Below are 15,843 nucleotides of genomic sequence, written 5' to 3'. Positions count from 1 at the left end.
CACTTAGGTAATAATAGCTCTAAGGTCTGTTCTATCAACATGCACACATTTGGGAGGTAATATTTCTGTAGGATTTTTAGCTTTCATGCCTTACTCTTTGTGTTTTCTTTCACACAACATTATGAAGCATTTGTTGCAGGTATTCATTTCATTCTTGATAGATGAGACAGCTAAAGGCCCAGACTAATGAAATGAATTGCAAGGCTGCAGGTTTTAGTTAATCCCCAAACAAGGGCTGCTCTGTGGATTTCTAGATGAACTCTCCCACAGCCTTTCATGAGGAAAAGGCAGGATGCAGTGTTTGAGTCATTAGTTCTCCCACTCCATGCTCTTTCCTTGCGTCGTCCCAGATAAGAGCATCTTCAGGTAGAAGCTAACCCACAAGCTTCATGAGGAAGGCACTCTGTGTGTCTTGTCACCTGTGTTTCCCTGGGCACAGAGACGTAAATAATTACTAGTAAATATTTGTTAATCAATGAATGAGTGAATAAATCAATGGGAGTAGTGGCTCCTAACAGAAGTTGGCCAATGGCAACTAGGGCTCTCTGCAAAGCTCCAGAACGGTGGGCCTCTAGCTGACCAACAACCTGACACAACATAGGAGCATGCCACTGTCACAATGTCTCCCTTGGCCTGGCTTTGCCTGCTCTGCCCCCTTCACTCATTCTCCTCTAGACAACTTAGCGGAGGGTCGGGTGCAGAGGCCACCGGCTTCGATCTGTTTCTCTGCATCAGAAGAGGTCAGAAAGCATGGATCCTGTGAGGATCAGATGAAGTAGGTGGAAGGGGGCTCCCAGTTGAAGATGGTTCGGGTGTTGTAGCAAAGGTGTTAAAGGACTTAGCATTAGTGTGTTTGTGTAGGACTTGCACACTGGTTCAGCATCACTCGCATTCAGCACAATCCTCTCCTTCCTCCTGTCCTTTCCCGGAGACAACCAGTTTGTCAAAGAACTGCCATGACTGAATTCCGCTTAGTGCAGAGCTGGTGCCTGACACTAACAACGGTGGTACCGCAAACAGCACTGCGCAACACATTGCTCGGCGTGCTGGGAGGGACTGTTGAGGTTACCATTCCCTGCTCTATACCTTGCCTTCTCAAGGAGGGCCACAGCGACACGTTCCTCTGTGGTCTCATAACCAGGCATAACTGTGTCTCCCCTGGGCAAATGGATGAATCTTTGTTTTGAGGACAATGCAATTGATGAAAAGGTAATATTTCCTTCTTCATGTAGCCTGTCTGGAAGCTCAGATTTGAATTTACAGATTATCTCTGGTAAGTATATAACACTTCCTTGCAAGAATTTTGTCTCTCTTAATTTCACTGTATTTTCCCTAAGGCTCATTTTAAATTTAGTTCATCTTATTGTATCGACTGTGTTTTTTTTTTTTTCTTTAAAGAAACCGACTTAAATCATTTGGGAAAAATGTAGGGTATAAGGAAATAAAAATGAAGACCAGTGTGTTCATGGTATACCTTCATTATAGACTTTTTTATTCCCCACGCCTTAATTTTATACCTTTTTCTACTCTAATCTTAACATCAACCCACCACTTTCTAGTGTCATAATCCCTTTCAGATTCATTTTTTGGGAGTGTGGTGTAAAAATTTGACCATTGTATTAAATGTAAGATATTAATAATTGATTCCTCAGCTTCTACTTTCTAGAAATGTGAATTTAGCTAAATTACTTAATTTTTCTTTGATAGGAAGATTAATGATACTTATTTTTTGTGAAGGTTGTGACAATTATATGAAATATATGTAAAGTATCTAGCATATTCTGTGACACATAGTAGGCCTTTTGTTTCAAAACAGTCTAAGTGGAAAATACACCGAACTTGGAGTTTAAAATCTCTTATTCAATCATTAACTTATGACCTTTTTTATATTTTTAAAAATTTCTTTATTGATTAAGGCATTACATATGTGTCCTCACCCCCCTCACCCCCCACTCATGCCCTCCCCCCTCCCCCCATTGTCTGTGTCCATTGGTTATGCTTATATGCATGCATACAAGTCCTTTGGTTGGTCTCTCCTCTTACCCCCACCCTCCCCTACCTTCCCTCTGAGGTTTGACTGTCTGACCTTGAACAAATCATTTTACTTCTTTGGACACATTTTTCTCATATGTAATTTTATGGCATGGCCCTAGAGTCCTTAGGATTCGAGCTTTACTATTCTTGGACTCTAAGGCTGGCCCTGAGTGACATGTGAGACTGCTCTCTGTCCTCACTCATATGGCACAAATATCCTCGCCTGGGCACAGAGAGGTCTCGGGGAAAGGAACCCAGGTCTGAAGCAGGGAAATGAACAGGCTCCTTGTGCTGGGATTTATGCTCTCCACTGGCTTTGAGTGTGGTATTTGCCAGGGAAGCAGTGTCTTCTGGAATACCCTGACTTGCTGGGGATTATGGTCCTGAACTCAGGTAGGTTTCAAAATACATGTCATTATGGATGCTGCTTTCTGTAATGAGTGTCTGTAACCTGGTTGCTTGGTGACTACCGGTATTTGGAGAGGAAGCAGTGGAACAAAGAGACCTGCTGCTGGTGGTCAATGGCCATGTTGGTCAATGACCACATTTGGTTCAATCATGGAGTCAGTCAAAACAAGTGTCTGTGTACAAGATTTGGTTTCTCTTCAGGAACTATTGGGCAATAGGAGACCCCCAAAGCAAGAGGGAACTCATTTATCAAACGATAAATAAAGGAAGAGTTCATAACAGATGATGCAGAAGAACAATCTACACTGAAATGAAGCTGCACTCATGCCAGTTCATCAAGATGCAGGGGAGCCTGTGGTTACGAGCACAGCATTTTTAGTATGTGGTTTTGGCCAAGTTATTTAATCTCTCAAAGCCTCAGTTTCCTCATAGCTCAGAAGGATATTGATACCTCCTATGGTTGTTCTAAGGAGATAATATAAATGCCAAGATATGTTAATCACAGGTAAGTATTATTATTAAAACTATTAATATTATTGCAAGCCTAAAATTCACACTGGATTTCAAGGACTTGCTACCCCTAATCTAATAAACTATAAGAATGTAAGAATAAATGTTAAAAACAAACCATTAGATGATCAAATGATTGAACTATAATGAATATTGAGAGAAAAAATTCTCATAAACTTTTTAAATCAGTGCACCATATTTATTTTTTTTGTTCTGTAATTTAATCTCTGGAAACTTATTGTGAAAAGGTAGCCATCTACTTTGCATTTGATTTATTTCAGTCAGTGTATATGAGGTGGGATTAGAAATTAAAGATAGTGGTTTCCATAAACTTTTTTCATTGTTCCACACTCCTATTTGTCTACTTTTGTCTCCTAACTTTGGGTGGAATAAATGTACATTTGCTGAACTTGTTCAAAAAGAGAATTAAGACCCTGAATCATGAAAAAAAAAGGCATTGCTTTGTAACAGAACTTTAAAAAAACTGTGAAATATTTAACCAGAGTAAAATGTTTCAAAAAATCAACCCCGAAGAAAGTGAGTGTTAAGATACTGTGAAACTACTCTTACAAAAACAGAGAAACCACTGAAAACTAGTCTGGTTTGGGTCCAAGTATTTTCGTCTCAATGAGCTTCAACTTGCATTTGGTCCACTGAAAATTCAGTGAAATTTTGAGCATTTAAATGGTGATCATGTGTGGTAGCCACGGCTCAGAGCAGAGCACCTGGGAGTGGGGGTTTTCTTGTGTTTCACTGTCTGAATCTTTCAGAAGAGAAGTGAAATTCTATAATCTGAGTTTCATTGATTTATTTAGTTTTGACCTGCATTTTCATGTGCAATTTCTTCTATGTCAGGTCATATGTTAGTCTCTTTCGACTTGAACACTTTATAGACAATTTTGCAAGCAGCATTTTCATAGAAAAGAAATTAGGACTGAAATCTAGGATTCTGGCTGCCTAACACAAAAAAATCAGGATATCCTAAATTCAGTTTTTAAAAGATGTTACATAATTACTCACTTATTATTGAATTGACGCACTAGTTTTTTTTTCCCCAAGCAGTTTCACCACATTATTTTTTATTTAAACTTTTTAAAAATCGTGGTAAAAAAAAAACCATAAAATTTGGCATCTTAACCATTTTAAGTGTACGGTTCTGTAGTGGTAAGAATATTCACACTGTTGTGCAACAGAGCTCCAGAAACTTTTCATCTTGCAAAACTGAAACTCTATACCCATTAAACGATAACTCTGCATTTCCTCCTCCCCCCAATTTAAGTGGGGTCTGTATATGTTTTGTGATTGCAATTTAATGAGGTCAGAGGTCATTTAGGTGAAATTGAAACTGTAGGGTACTTGGAAGTATGAACCAGAGGGATGAGTGTTCACAGGGTTTTAATTAGTTGAACTATAAGGATGCTACTTTATGGAACACCTGCACTTCTTGAAAGACAGGTACCGATCGTAGTTTTGAGTAAGACGATTTAGAATAAATATCAAAACCAGGAATGGAATAAGGCAGAGAACCCTGATAATGAAGGAAGATAACTTTTGAAATATGTAAATAACCAAGAGAAATTGTGAAATTGTTTTCCATGGAGATATTAGAAAGGAAAATATTCACCTCAACATTGTGACTTAATTGAGGTGCTGCCAGCATGCCAAGAGGTATATAACCAACCCCGTCCCTAGACTTTTCAAAGCTGTGCTTAAGGAGTCTGGTGTGGCCACAGTACAAGGCAACATCCAGAAGGAGGTGATGTTGAAATGTGGGTAGTGATATCTCACAGCCTTCCTTTGCTTAACGGAAATCATTTTTAAAATGCTCAGGGTCCTGGTTGGGAAATGAACATCATGGAAGAGGTTTAAGTGCCAGAGGGAGTGAGGTCCTGACACTTTGGTGCTGTTGCCAACACTTATTTTAAAAAGTCAAGATGATGTGGTGTCATCTTATTGGCTACCATCATTATCTTCACAGCTCCCATGCACTGATATGATGGGAGAAATATGACATGATAATGATAATGATGGTGCTGATGTGATGATGAGAACAGTGATCATCTGAACTCCTGGATGTTCCATCTTTCCATCAGATCCCTTGCCTGATGTCTCAAAATTTAAAAACTCAAGGTTTGATGATACTTTGTAAATCTCTACATACAGGGTTAAATTTGTAGATTGTATTACCTAGAGCCACTTAAGACATGGTTCTAGCATTTTTCAGGTAAACTTTATTAAACTGGTTTTGATGTGTCAATCTGGGAACTTAATTATCATTTATAAACTTGTTTCCTTGCTAAAAATGTATTTTGAGTCCAAAACAAATAAATTAAAAATTTCAAGGAAATGCCCTTTTTAAGTAGGAAATTGTTTCAATTTGTTCTTGTAATTCTATATGAGCATTTAATAAAATATTTTAATTTGGTTTTGGAATGAAAGCTATAGCTTAATTTTAATAATGGAGAACAGTAGGGTAGCTAAAAAATGAACGATACTGCATGTACTAAATAGAAAGTCATTTATATTTAATCATTTGACTTTGACATATAGGATAAGAGTTTTTAAACTTCAATTGCATTTTATATAATGATGCTTTTCTTATTTTGATATTAACATGAATTTTCATGTCTCTAAACTCATATCAGATGTTTTGCCTACTCTGGGCTTATTGTGAGTGGTGGTGAGAGTTCATCTAAAATTTAAAATATGTTGTAAACAATCTACAAATTAGTGGATCCAAACACAAATAATCAAGTACAGATGGTGTTAATGCTACTTGGGTAGTGATGGACCAGAGGAAAATGTAATGGAAAGGAATATGCAGCTGCAGTGAGCTATTTCACTAAATCTGGGCTGTCAATACTCTCTGGAGAGTTATTTTTCTTGAAGGTCCTTCCTGTGGGGGAGTGTACAGTGATAACCCCAGGTTCAACGATAACACATTGGCATATGAAGAAAAACCACATGCTGCATTTTTTACCTCATTCATTGTTTGAATTGATCAGCTGATTTGGTCTCTAGACCTGGGTTCTTTTCCTTTCTCAACACCCCATCTGATTCTGATTCTCTTTGCCTCTCTTGGTTGATGGGGACAGTTCCTGGTTGGAGGAAGACTGTTTTTAAGACAAGAGAATACGGGTGTCTGCTCTCCTCTACTAGGACCTACATCAGCGTTAATACGGTGGGCACACCCTCTGAGAAGGACTGTCATCTACAACTTGGGGACATTAAACATGTGGAAAGGGTCCAGGGAACAGTAGAGTTGGCACCTAATTAGAACTCCAATGGCTTGCGGTTAGGTTTAAGGAAAGTATAATAATTTCATCAATATTTACCAATAGCTGAATGTTTTCCATGTGCTAGGTGCTATGTGCATCATCTTGTTTAATCTTTACAAAACCTTATAAGGTAAATCAGATTAATATCATTTTGAGAAAACATACACACACACACACACACACACAAAAAACAACAACCAGAGATTTAGAGAAGTTAAATTATCTTCCTCAAACTTATGCAGATGGTAACATAGACCTGGAATTCAGTCAAAGATTGTTGGACACTGAAGCAAATATGCTAATTATTCTGCCAGTGCTGGCAATGGTGGTTGTGGGGACTTGAGACCTGGTTGCTGTTCTTTGGGTGACCATTTTGTCCAGTTATTGCCAATTAGTTAAATTTGAAGTTCTTTATAGTTCTTCGGTCTGTTTCCTTCCTCTTTTTCACCTCTGGTTATTTTCTTCCCACTTCTCATATCTCTCTCAGATTGGGAACAAAGGCCGTGATTCCTGCCCATTCCCTCCCTGCACCACAAGCCCTGGGTCAGTTAGGACAGAGGAGGAGCCAGAAACATGGTGAGGAGTCAGTTTCTCTCTCTGTGCACTTTAGCCCAGCTCTCAGGACATGTTTAGATTAGGCATACTCAAGGATATCCATGAGTCATAACTATAAGCTTGGTCGTAGATAACTGTATTGGGTGTGTTTAAATGTACAACTCTGTTTCTCTATCATTATGTGATATTTCATGTTGACTTGTCAAACTGAGAAATACCCATATTGATTTTGCAGAAAGCTTCACATGTGAGATAAATGCACTCAAAGACGCCTCACAAGTAGCTCTTTGGCGCTTCAGATGTAAAATGGATCACTCCTCAATCTGTAATAGACCCTTCCGTGGAGCTCTTCAATCAAACCTCAGAATTCAAGGTGAAATTGAGGGGAGGATGGGAAACCCCAAGAGGGGAATTTGAGTGAACTAGCTGAGAAAGGAACCTGGGGTACGTGCTGCCTCTTTTATTTTTTTTTCTTCAGTTCTTTTCTCCAGCATGGGAAGGCTGTCAATCAACGTGTGACCTTACACGCTGCATGTGTGTAATACCTGGTACAATGAGACCAGCTGTAGAGGGAGTGTCACAGGCCCCTTTGATTTCTCTCCATTTGCCTTTTTTTTCTCTCCCTGACAACCTTTGGGTTATTTTTAAAGTAGCTATTTTATACAGATTTATTATGAAAGTTTCTCTTTCCACCAAATTATTTATATTGCTGTGTTTGATAGAATAAATTTCTTATCTATTGAGAAAAGCATAAATAATCTCTCAAAGAAGTTAGTGATGTATGATAACTACTTTAGTTTGAAAGAATTGTCATATTTTGTTAAGGAATGATCCTAGCAAGTACATCTTATTTAGGAATCATGTTTGTAGATCATGTAATGACTTTTAATTAGTTTGTTCCCAGTAAAGCAATAAGACAGAGTTACCTCTAGGAAGGGAAACAGTATTCTTTTGAAATTAGTTTTCATGTTACATTTCTTATTTATTTGGGGGCACATTTTCAGTTGGACATCTCCAGGTTAATAATAATAATAATAATAATAAAAACTCTTTCAATGGGCTATTTAGTTTGGGGGAGCAGTGAATCATGGCACCAAACTAAATAATAAAAAGTATGCTTGGGAATTGATGCTCTAAATATAGAATATGTTTGATAATAGTTTTTGATGCTCAAGCTGCTATGAAACGATTGCTATCCCATAACTGGCATAGTTTTCCTAAGCCATGGAGACAGTGTTGTTTGTAAAACTCACACATCAGGCTAATCTTTAAGAGCATATTAATTGCCCGGGAGGTTTATATGTTTGCTCTGCACATGTGATTAGAGACCAGGCAGCGTCTACAGCATAATTTTAGAGATGGAGAAAATGACTATTGTAATAGTTGCTACTCTCAGTTTCCTCTACAGCAGTGCCCTTACACCTTTCTCTTTCAGGCGTTTTGTAGCATCCTAAACAGAAGGATATTGAAGGGAGCTGATTCTGCTTTGATCCTTGTGCTTGTTGTCAAAGCGCTTGGGATTGAAGAGACTGTTGGCGACAATTGACTGTGACAATTAGGAGATGATCAGAGTCCTAGAGTGGAGCACTTAAAGGGTAATTTACATGTCAGTTTGTCGAATAAAAAAAAAAGATATTCAGCTAAGGTTTTTTTCCCCCCTCCGAGCCTTGTAAACTGCAATTTGTGCTCTGGTTAGAAAAACCTGGCAGAGGAGTTAGGATAGCCATTACCATTTGAAAAGAAGCAATCATAAGGCCGCTGCTGAGCCCTTTGTCCACTAAAAATGCTGATTTGCAGGCGGTGAGTGAAAAAGTGGAACTGTCACTAAATAAAACCGTGAGCTAGGTAACTACCTCCCTCCCACCCCATGGTGGCTTTTTTGATGTTTGTTAAAGGTGCTTTAAAAAAATGGATCTTAAATCCTACACTTACTATCATTGTAACATTGTTATTGGTTATGAATGACCTTTCCTGAGAAAATAATAAAAGGATGCATTGAGGAAGCGGTAGGTGGAACGCACGCCAACAGTCAATGGAAAGGGCTAAAGCTGGCTACCAGATGTATCTTATTCGTTTCCCTTTTGTACATCATCACAATTTTCCTCTAGTCCATCCTGTGTGCTGCGCTATTTCTCCCCTACTGTATCAGTGTGCTCCTAGGCTTTTCCGTTTTATTTACACCCCAATTTTAAAGTGGGAACTGTATTTCTAACCTTTGCATATTTAGCCTATTTGAGTGCAGTTGGCTAAGTTCTTTCCAGTTATTATGAATAAAAGTGCTATGTATCCTACAATTAATGTAGGTTCCGTCCATGATGGGCTGCCATACACATGTGGTCATCTCTCTACTTTTCCATCAGGTAATCTGCAAAAAAAAATAGCATGAACGCTAAACGAGGATAATTGCCAGCAATATATGGTGATAGCAGTTGCATAACATCCATTTGATTGTGAAATAGAATAAGAAAAATTAGTTCTTTCAAAACTTTGTGAGCCTCCCCCACCCCACCATGGAAATTAATAATAACAACAGTAACGTATAGTTAGTTGCAAGATTGTCATTTGGATAATTGTCAAAAAAAAAAAAGGTTATGTCTCCATACAACCATCCTGTCTGGACAGACAGACATTTAAATTTGCTGTGTGTGTATCTGATTCAGAGATGCATGCGGACCTTCAATGGCAGATGCATGTTGCATCCCGTTTGGGGGATGCTGGCTACGGTGAAGGGCATTTGAGAGGCAGCAGAGGGTTAGAGATGAGTTGGACTTTATCCTAACACAGTGGTTCTCAACCTTCTGGCCCTTTCAATACAGTTCCTCATGTTGTGACCCAACCATCACATTATTTTCGTTGCTACTTCATAACTGTAATGTTGCTACTGTTATGAATCGTAATGTAAATATCTGATACGCAGGATGGTCTTAGGCGACCCCTGTGAAAGGGTCGTTCGACCGCCAAAGGGGTCGCGACCCACAGGTTGAGAACCGCTGCCCTAACACTTCAGCCTGGATTGATGAGAGCTAAGAACATGCACGGCTTTCCTAAGCCCATTGCTGTTCCCCCATGGCCTTCCCCTGGACACTGTGTCGGGGGACACTCACTACTTCCAAATGAGAGGGCTTTATTTCTCTTCAACAAGATGTTATTTCAAGGGGTGCCTTGTGAAAAAAGGGGTAGCTTACTTGAGGAGTTTCTGAAAAATCACAGTCGTCAGTGGGGAGCCCCATTGAAAGAAGACAGTGATTCGCAGACAGATACGGGGGCCTCCTCTGACTGCTTTGCAGGAGGGCCCTGAGCTTCGTAGTAATAAAGTTCATAGCTCTGTAGTGTGCCTTGCGTACACGACCCCCTCCCCGCCCCGCAGCAGAGAAGGACATACAACCCAGAAAGAAACAAGAATGAGTCAGTGAATAGCTGATTAGGTGCAGAGGATGATGAGAGAGGGAGTCGGAGAGGGAGGGCTGGGCCTCCTTACTGTGCGTCTGGAGAGCGCAGGCTACAGCATATCTGTATCAAAACTCGGCCCAGCAGGAGGTATTGGTCTCCCAGGTAATGGGTAAGTGATGAGCAGATGAGCCGTCCTCCTATCGATTTAAGCGTTTTGTTCCAGCCAGTCACAATTAACTTTGATTTGTTTTTACTTTCCCCTTATAGGTTTGCCTTTAGAACACTCTTGGAGCACTAATGGTCTAAAATTCTGGTAACTGCACATTCTCTTTTTAGCGGGGTAATGAGTGAATGAACGAAAAGGCAGGGATTGCTTGCCATTCTAAGTGGGAATTGCCAGAAGATTTCTACGTGACTGAGTTGTTTTGAAACAAGACTTGCAACGAAAACGGAGGGACGCTGCGTGTGGTTGTCCGATGTTTCTCCTCAGTTTCTCCTCAGAGGGGAATTCTGCAGAACTGAGCTGGGATTTAAATTTTATTTATAAGAGATTATTTAAGTGAATCAGATGAAAACATTTGAAAGTATGTATATTTGACTCTTAACAAGTACATGGGAGTCTTTTGCAAGCTCATTTGAAATTATTTGAAATGAGTTTCCCTGTTTACCATCACAGTGTTTTTTCAATACACAAATTGCCATGTTGTGACAAAATAAATCTTTGAAGTGCTTTGAAAAGTTTTTAGAAATGTGCCTAAGGAAACAATATGTAAACCATTAGTTAATTCACACATTAATTTATTGAAATAGTTCTGCTACTTAAAAGTCCTAGAACTTTTAGCACAATGTTCCAGAACATTTATTACTGGCTTGTTTTAATAAACTGCTCTTTCTTTACATGTTTGGAGGTGGTACTAGAGTTGCCAGGTTTAGCCAATAAAAAGGAAGAATTCCTAGTCAAATTTGAATTTCTGATAAATAATGAATATTTTTTTTTTTAGTATAAGTATGTCCTGCAATGTTTGCATTTTTTTCTGGCAACCCTAGGTGGTACTCTGATTGGGTAGATATTGCAACCATGCATTGACTGGATCATTTAGTTATTTATAAATTATGAATAGTCATTTGTAAGTCACTTTACCTTTCACTGTCAGATTAGATAGGCCAACCAGCTTGCTGCTTTCAAATAGAAACCAAAGGCTTTTTAACTCATTAATGCTGAGCTTAATTTCCCCCTTAAGGTTCCCGGGGCAAGCTGTGACTTGTCATTTCCAGCATCATAATTGCTGCCTGACTAATACAATGGCGCCTTCAGAGGGGTCTGGTTTCCCTACACTGATCAGGCTCTGACTGAGGTGTTTGGTGGTTACAGGGGTAGAGAAACGAATGATGCAATGAGAATATATTATCTTGGCGAAGCCACATCTGTCCTTTCATTGGCAATATTTTGACTACATAGGGAGCTGAGTTTAAAACCCTTATAATTCTGATCCTGGTAGGGGCTTCTGGGAAGGAAAGAGTCTATTCCTCACATTTCTATTTTATCTCATTTAAGTTTGTTTACAATAATCTAGTTGCCATGAAAGAAGCTAAGCTAAAACTTACAGAACATCAGATTTATCTTCGGGGCCAGCATCAGTTCAGGCTGCTATAACAAAGTCCCATAAACAGTGTGGTTTATAAACAAGAGGAAATTCTCATAGTTCCAGGATGGAAGTCTGAGATCAGGGTGCCAGCGTGGCCAGACTCTGGTGCAGCCCCTGCCAGGTTTGCCCACATGGTGGAGAGCAGGGCACTTGTCCCTTTAGTTCCATGGAAGGGCACTGATCTCATTCATGAGGGCTCCACCCTCGTGATCTAATCCCCTCCCACAGGCACACCTCCTGATCCCATCACATTTGGTGCTGGGATTTCGGCATGTGAGTTTTGGGGAGACACAAACACTCAGTCCGTAACCATTTGTCCCCGTCTGGATGCCTTTTGTCAGATGCTGTCAGTGAGGACTATTTGTAGCACAAACATTTGGAAGGCCTGTTTCCCATCCCCTGAGCCCCCAGCTACTTTCAGCCACAGCTTCAGTGAGTGGACAGTTCCTCCGGGCCCAGGCCTCCAGAACATTTTCCGAATCTCCCTAATTTCTGCCTCAGGGCCTTTTCCAGAATGCAGAAGCCTGCACACTATGCTTTCTTAAGCTAAGTGTGGCAATGTGGGGGGAGTTCACACCCTCAAAGGCAGCCCTCAATTAATGGGGGGCAGGAGCCTGTGGACAAGTGTTCCAGCCGCGTGCCCTTTGGGCAGGCCTCCTGAGAGGCACGGGGCATGCTTCTCAGAGGGCCCATCTTCAACAGCAGGGACCCGATGAGCCCTCATGGCACCTTCTTTGGATTTGGCCCAATCCTTCCTCCATTCTCTCCATGCTCTCCATTCTCTCACACCTATTTCTAGTGATAACCAATAGGCATCCCAGTCCTTGCCTCAGGCTCTGCTTCTGGGGGCACCCCTGCCCAGACACTCCTGATGCTCCCAGCACCACAGCTCTCTCTTGCTCTAGGTTTAGAGATTTTGCGTCCTTGGTATCCATCAAGGTTTAGTACTTTTCTTATTATCAGAAGAGAGTTCTGCCGCTGTACCTACCACGAAAACTGAGTCATATTGGTTACCAAGTACTTCATGCACATCCACCTCACCCGGACTCTCCTTTTCCATAAGAACCACTTTTTGCCGAACCCCCAATTTGTAACTTTCCATGCAGTTAGGAGTCCACCTATGTGACAGTTTCTAAAACCTTCATGAGGTTGTTAGTTTTAAACAACCAAAAGGATGAACACATGCAATTTCTTCGTGTGCTTTACTGTTTACCGTTGCTTTCTTGTGGCAACTATAGTAACTGGTAGTCCCTCAAGAGTGAAAGTAGAAACTACCAGAGTCCTAGTGCCACCGCCACTGGCAGGATTAGCCACACCAATGAAAAATAACAACATTAGATGTAACTCGATCTTTCCATGGTCAGCAATGGGAGCTGAGTTACAAGCAAAAGTAAGTTTTGTGTATTGGATTGCAAAACTGTAAGTGGGAATCTAATGTTTTGCCATTCAACATGTTGGATGGGAACACTTTCAGATCCAATACAAACCAAAGGAACCTCGAAATGTGTATAAATGTCTAAAGGAAACTTTTTAAAAGTTTTTGAGTGTGTGTGTGTGTGTGTGTGTGTGTGTGTGCATGAGAACCAAACTTCTCCTTGCCTACAGATTAAGTTATTTTGATTGGCTGAATTTCAATGGATAACTTAAAAAGTAATTATTAATTATTTTTTGTTTAGTTATAAACCAGTTACTATGTCTGAATCCTAATTAGAATTAGGATATATGAATCTCCGCAGCTAATATATAAATAAACATAAATTACACAACTGATCCAATTAGACATATTAGATTCACATACATGTTTACATAGCTAATGCTAACAGTGGGAACAGACTCCATCCAGAATATTTCCTAGACCAATTTTAGGAAAGTCCAGGGCATCTTCTCTCAAAATGCCTAAAGCCACATCAGCTATCCAGTCTGTCTACAGATAAGCTGTTCTTTGGGTAATGACACTCAACCAACTTAGAGGTTCTGGATAACTATCTTAATTTATAAAGATGTATACGCTACCTAACAAGTATTCATTATCATTATTAGGCAGATATTTGTGACATTTAACTTTCACTGGGAGTCCTTTCTTTGTACTAATGCCAAATTCTATTTGAATCAGAACTCTGATTTTGGGGTCTTGAAAGACAGAGTCCGAGGAATCCATACCTTTTCATAACAGAGAGAACTAGTTTCTTCTTACACGTAGATTGCCTATAATTGTTGGCAGGGTTGGGACTATTACCAGAAGTTAGAGACAGAGGGGACAAGCCATGGATCCCCACCAGCTACTATTCAGAGACCAATGAGCCCTCTGGGATGTAGCCCAACAATCTTGGGAGAGAGCCATGCTTTCTTACCTTTAAACCTTGAGCTCAGGAAAGTTGCTTCAATTCTGTTAAGTAAGAGTGACTTTACTTGGGAATATTGGCTGTTCTCCCCATTTCGGAACATATCAAGAAGTTAGTGGATTATCATGAAGTGCAAGCTTTGAAAAGCTGACCTTTTGACCATCTTGTCAATATTGAGTCTGATGTAGAAAAGGTCTCCAGTTCTTCTTTATCTATAACAAGAGGCCTGGTGCACGAAATTCGTGCACGGGGAGGAGGGTGGATCCCTCAGCCTGGCTGGCATCCTCTGGCAATCTGGGTCTGCTGGCTCCTAACCACTCGCCTGCCTGTCTGCCTGATCACTCCTAACCACTCTGACTGCCTGCCTCATTGCCCCTAACCACTCGCCTGCCTATCTGATCGCGCCTAACTGCTCGCCTGCCTGCCTGATCGCCCCTAACCACTCTGCCTGCCTGCCTGATCACCCCTAACCACCTCTGCCTTGGCCCCTGCTGCCACAGCTTTGTCCGGAATGAAGTTCAGAAGGTTGTTCAGCTGTCCAGACTAATTAGCATATTATGCTTTTATTATTATAGATAATAAAAGCATAATATGCTAATAAGACTGGACATCCTTCCAGAAGTCCTTCCTTTTGGATAAAGCCACAGCAGGCTGGGGCCCAGGCAGAGGTGGCAGAGGCCCCAGCCGCAGTGGTGGCGGGCGGGGGCCAGGACTAAGGCCCTTGCACGAATTTTGTGCATCGGGCCTCTGGTGTGAATAAGTGGCATGGCCAGGATTACTGGGTGTGTGTTTTGTCCTTGGAGCTCTCTGCTAGAGAGTTAGGCAGAGGCCGACCAGCATACGGGGTCCCTACATTTGAGTTGTAGGGACTCAGCTCTTTGACTAATAGTCTAGTGTTCTTAAAGAGGTTTCGACTTTATATCCAGGCAATAATTTAGGCACTGGTAGGATCTATATTATTAATGGTTATTTTATTATTTACTTATTCTCTAAGTGTACTATTCTGTAAATATTCCATTATTATGTAATATGATACTTAGTATAGTGCTTAGAGAATAAGTGACCAATACATAAAATTAGTCCACTATAAATATTATACAATTTGCAAACAATGCTCTGGTAGAATAAAGCAGGCTTCAGAAAACATGATTTCCCTGCACACTCTAGTTACATGAACTTGAATAGTCCTATTACTTCTCGGGCTTCCTTTCCCTAATATTTTAAATAAAGGAACTGAAACAAATGATCTCTAATTTTTCCCCAGCTCTATGGTCTATGTACTTGTTGAATGATGATTAAAAACATCTGTAATAATAAAAGCATAATAAGACCGGACAGCCGAACGACCTTCTGGATGTCCTTCCTGACAAAGGTCTGAGGCAAGCCGCGGTGGCTGTGAAGGCCGAGCCCCTTGCACAAATTTCATGCATCGGGCCTCTAGTAACTACATAAGTTCTATAATTGGAAGGATATGCTTTCTTTTTCTTGACTATTTCAAATTTTAACAAGCTTCATTTAGGTAGGGTACTGACATTTTCTGCAGAACTCTAAGAATACATTGTTTGCCTAAAACTTTTTGTTTATTGATGGGTAGGTACAAAACAATTAAGAATTTATAAAATGATTCAGCCTTATTCTCATGTGTCAAAAATCCAGCAATATAAATGAACACTTGCTTTA

General features: G+C 40.3%; 1 long non-coding RNA gene across 1 annotated transcript; it reads left to right on the top strand.

Annotated features, from left to right (window-relative positions):
- Nucleotides 1-7,042: 7,042 nt before the first annotated feature.
- LOC106696848 lies at nt 7,043-10,603 on the top strand. The gene is made up of 3 exons (XR_002828748.1): nt 7,043-7,158; nt 8,221-8,380; nt 10,443-10,603. It is a non-coding gene; the product is annotated as an uncharacterized LOC106696848 (long non-coding RNA).
- The last annotated feature ends 5,240 nt before the right edge of the window (nt 10,604-15,843 follow it).

Source organism: Myotis lucifugus, unplaced genomic scaffold (assembly GCF_000147115.1).
Source record: "Myotis lucifugus unplaced genomic scaffold, Myoluc2.0 scaffold_32, whole genome shotgun sequence".
Taxonomy (NCBI): domain Eukaryota; kingdom Metazoa; phylum Chordata; class Mammalia; order Chiroptera; family Vespertilionidae; genus Myotis; species Myotis lucifugus.
Note: the sequence above shows the minus strand (reverse complement) of the source record. Positions and strands in the feature narration are given on the sequence as shown.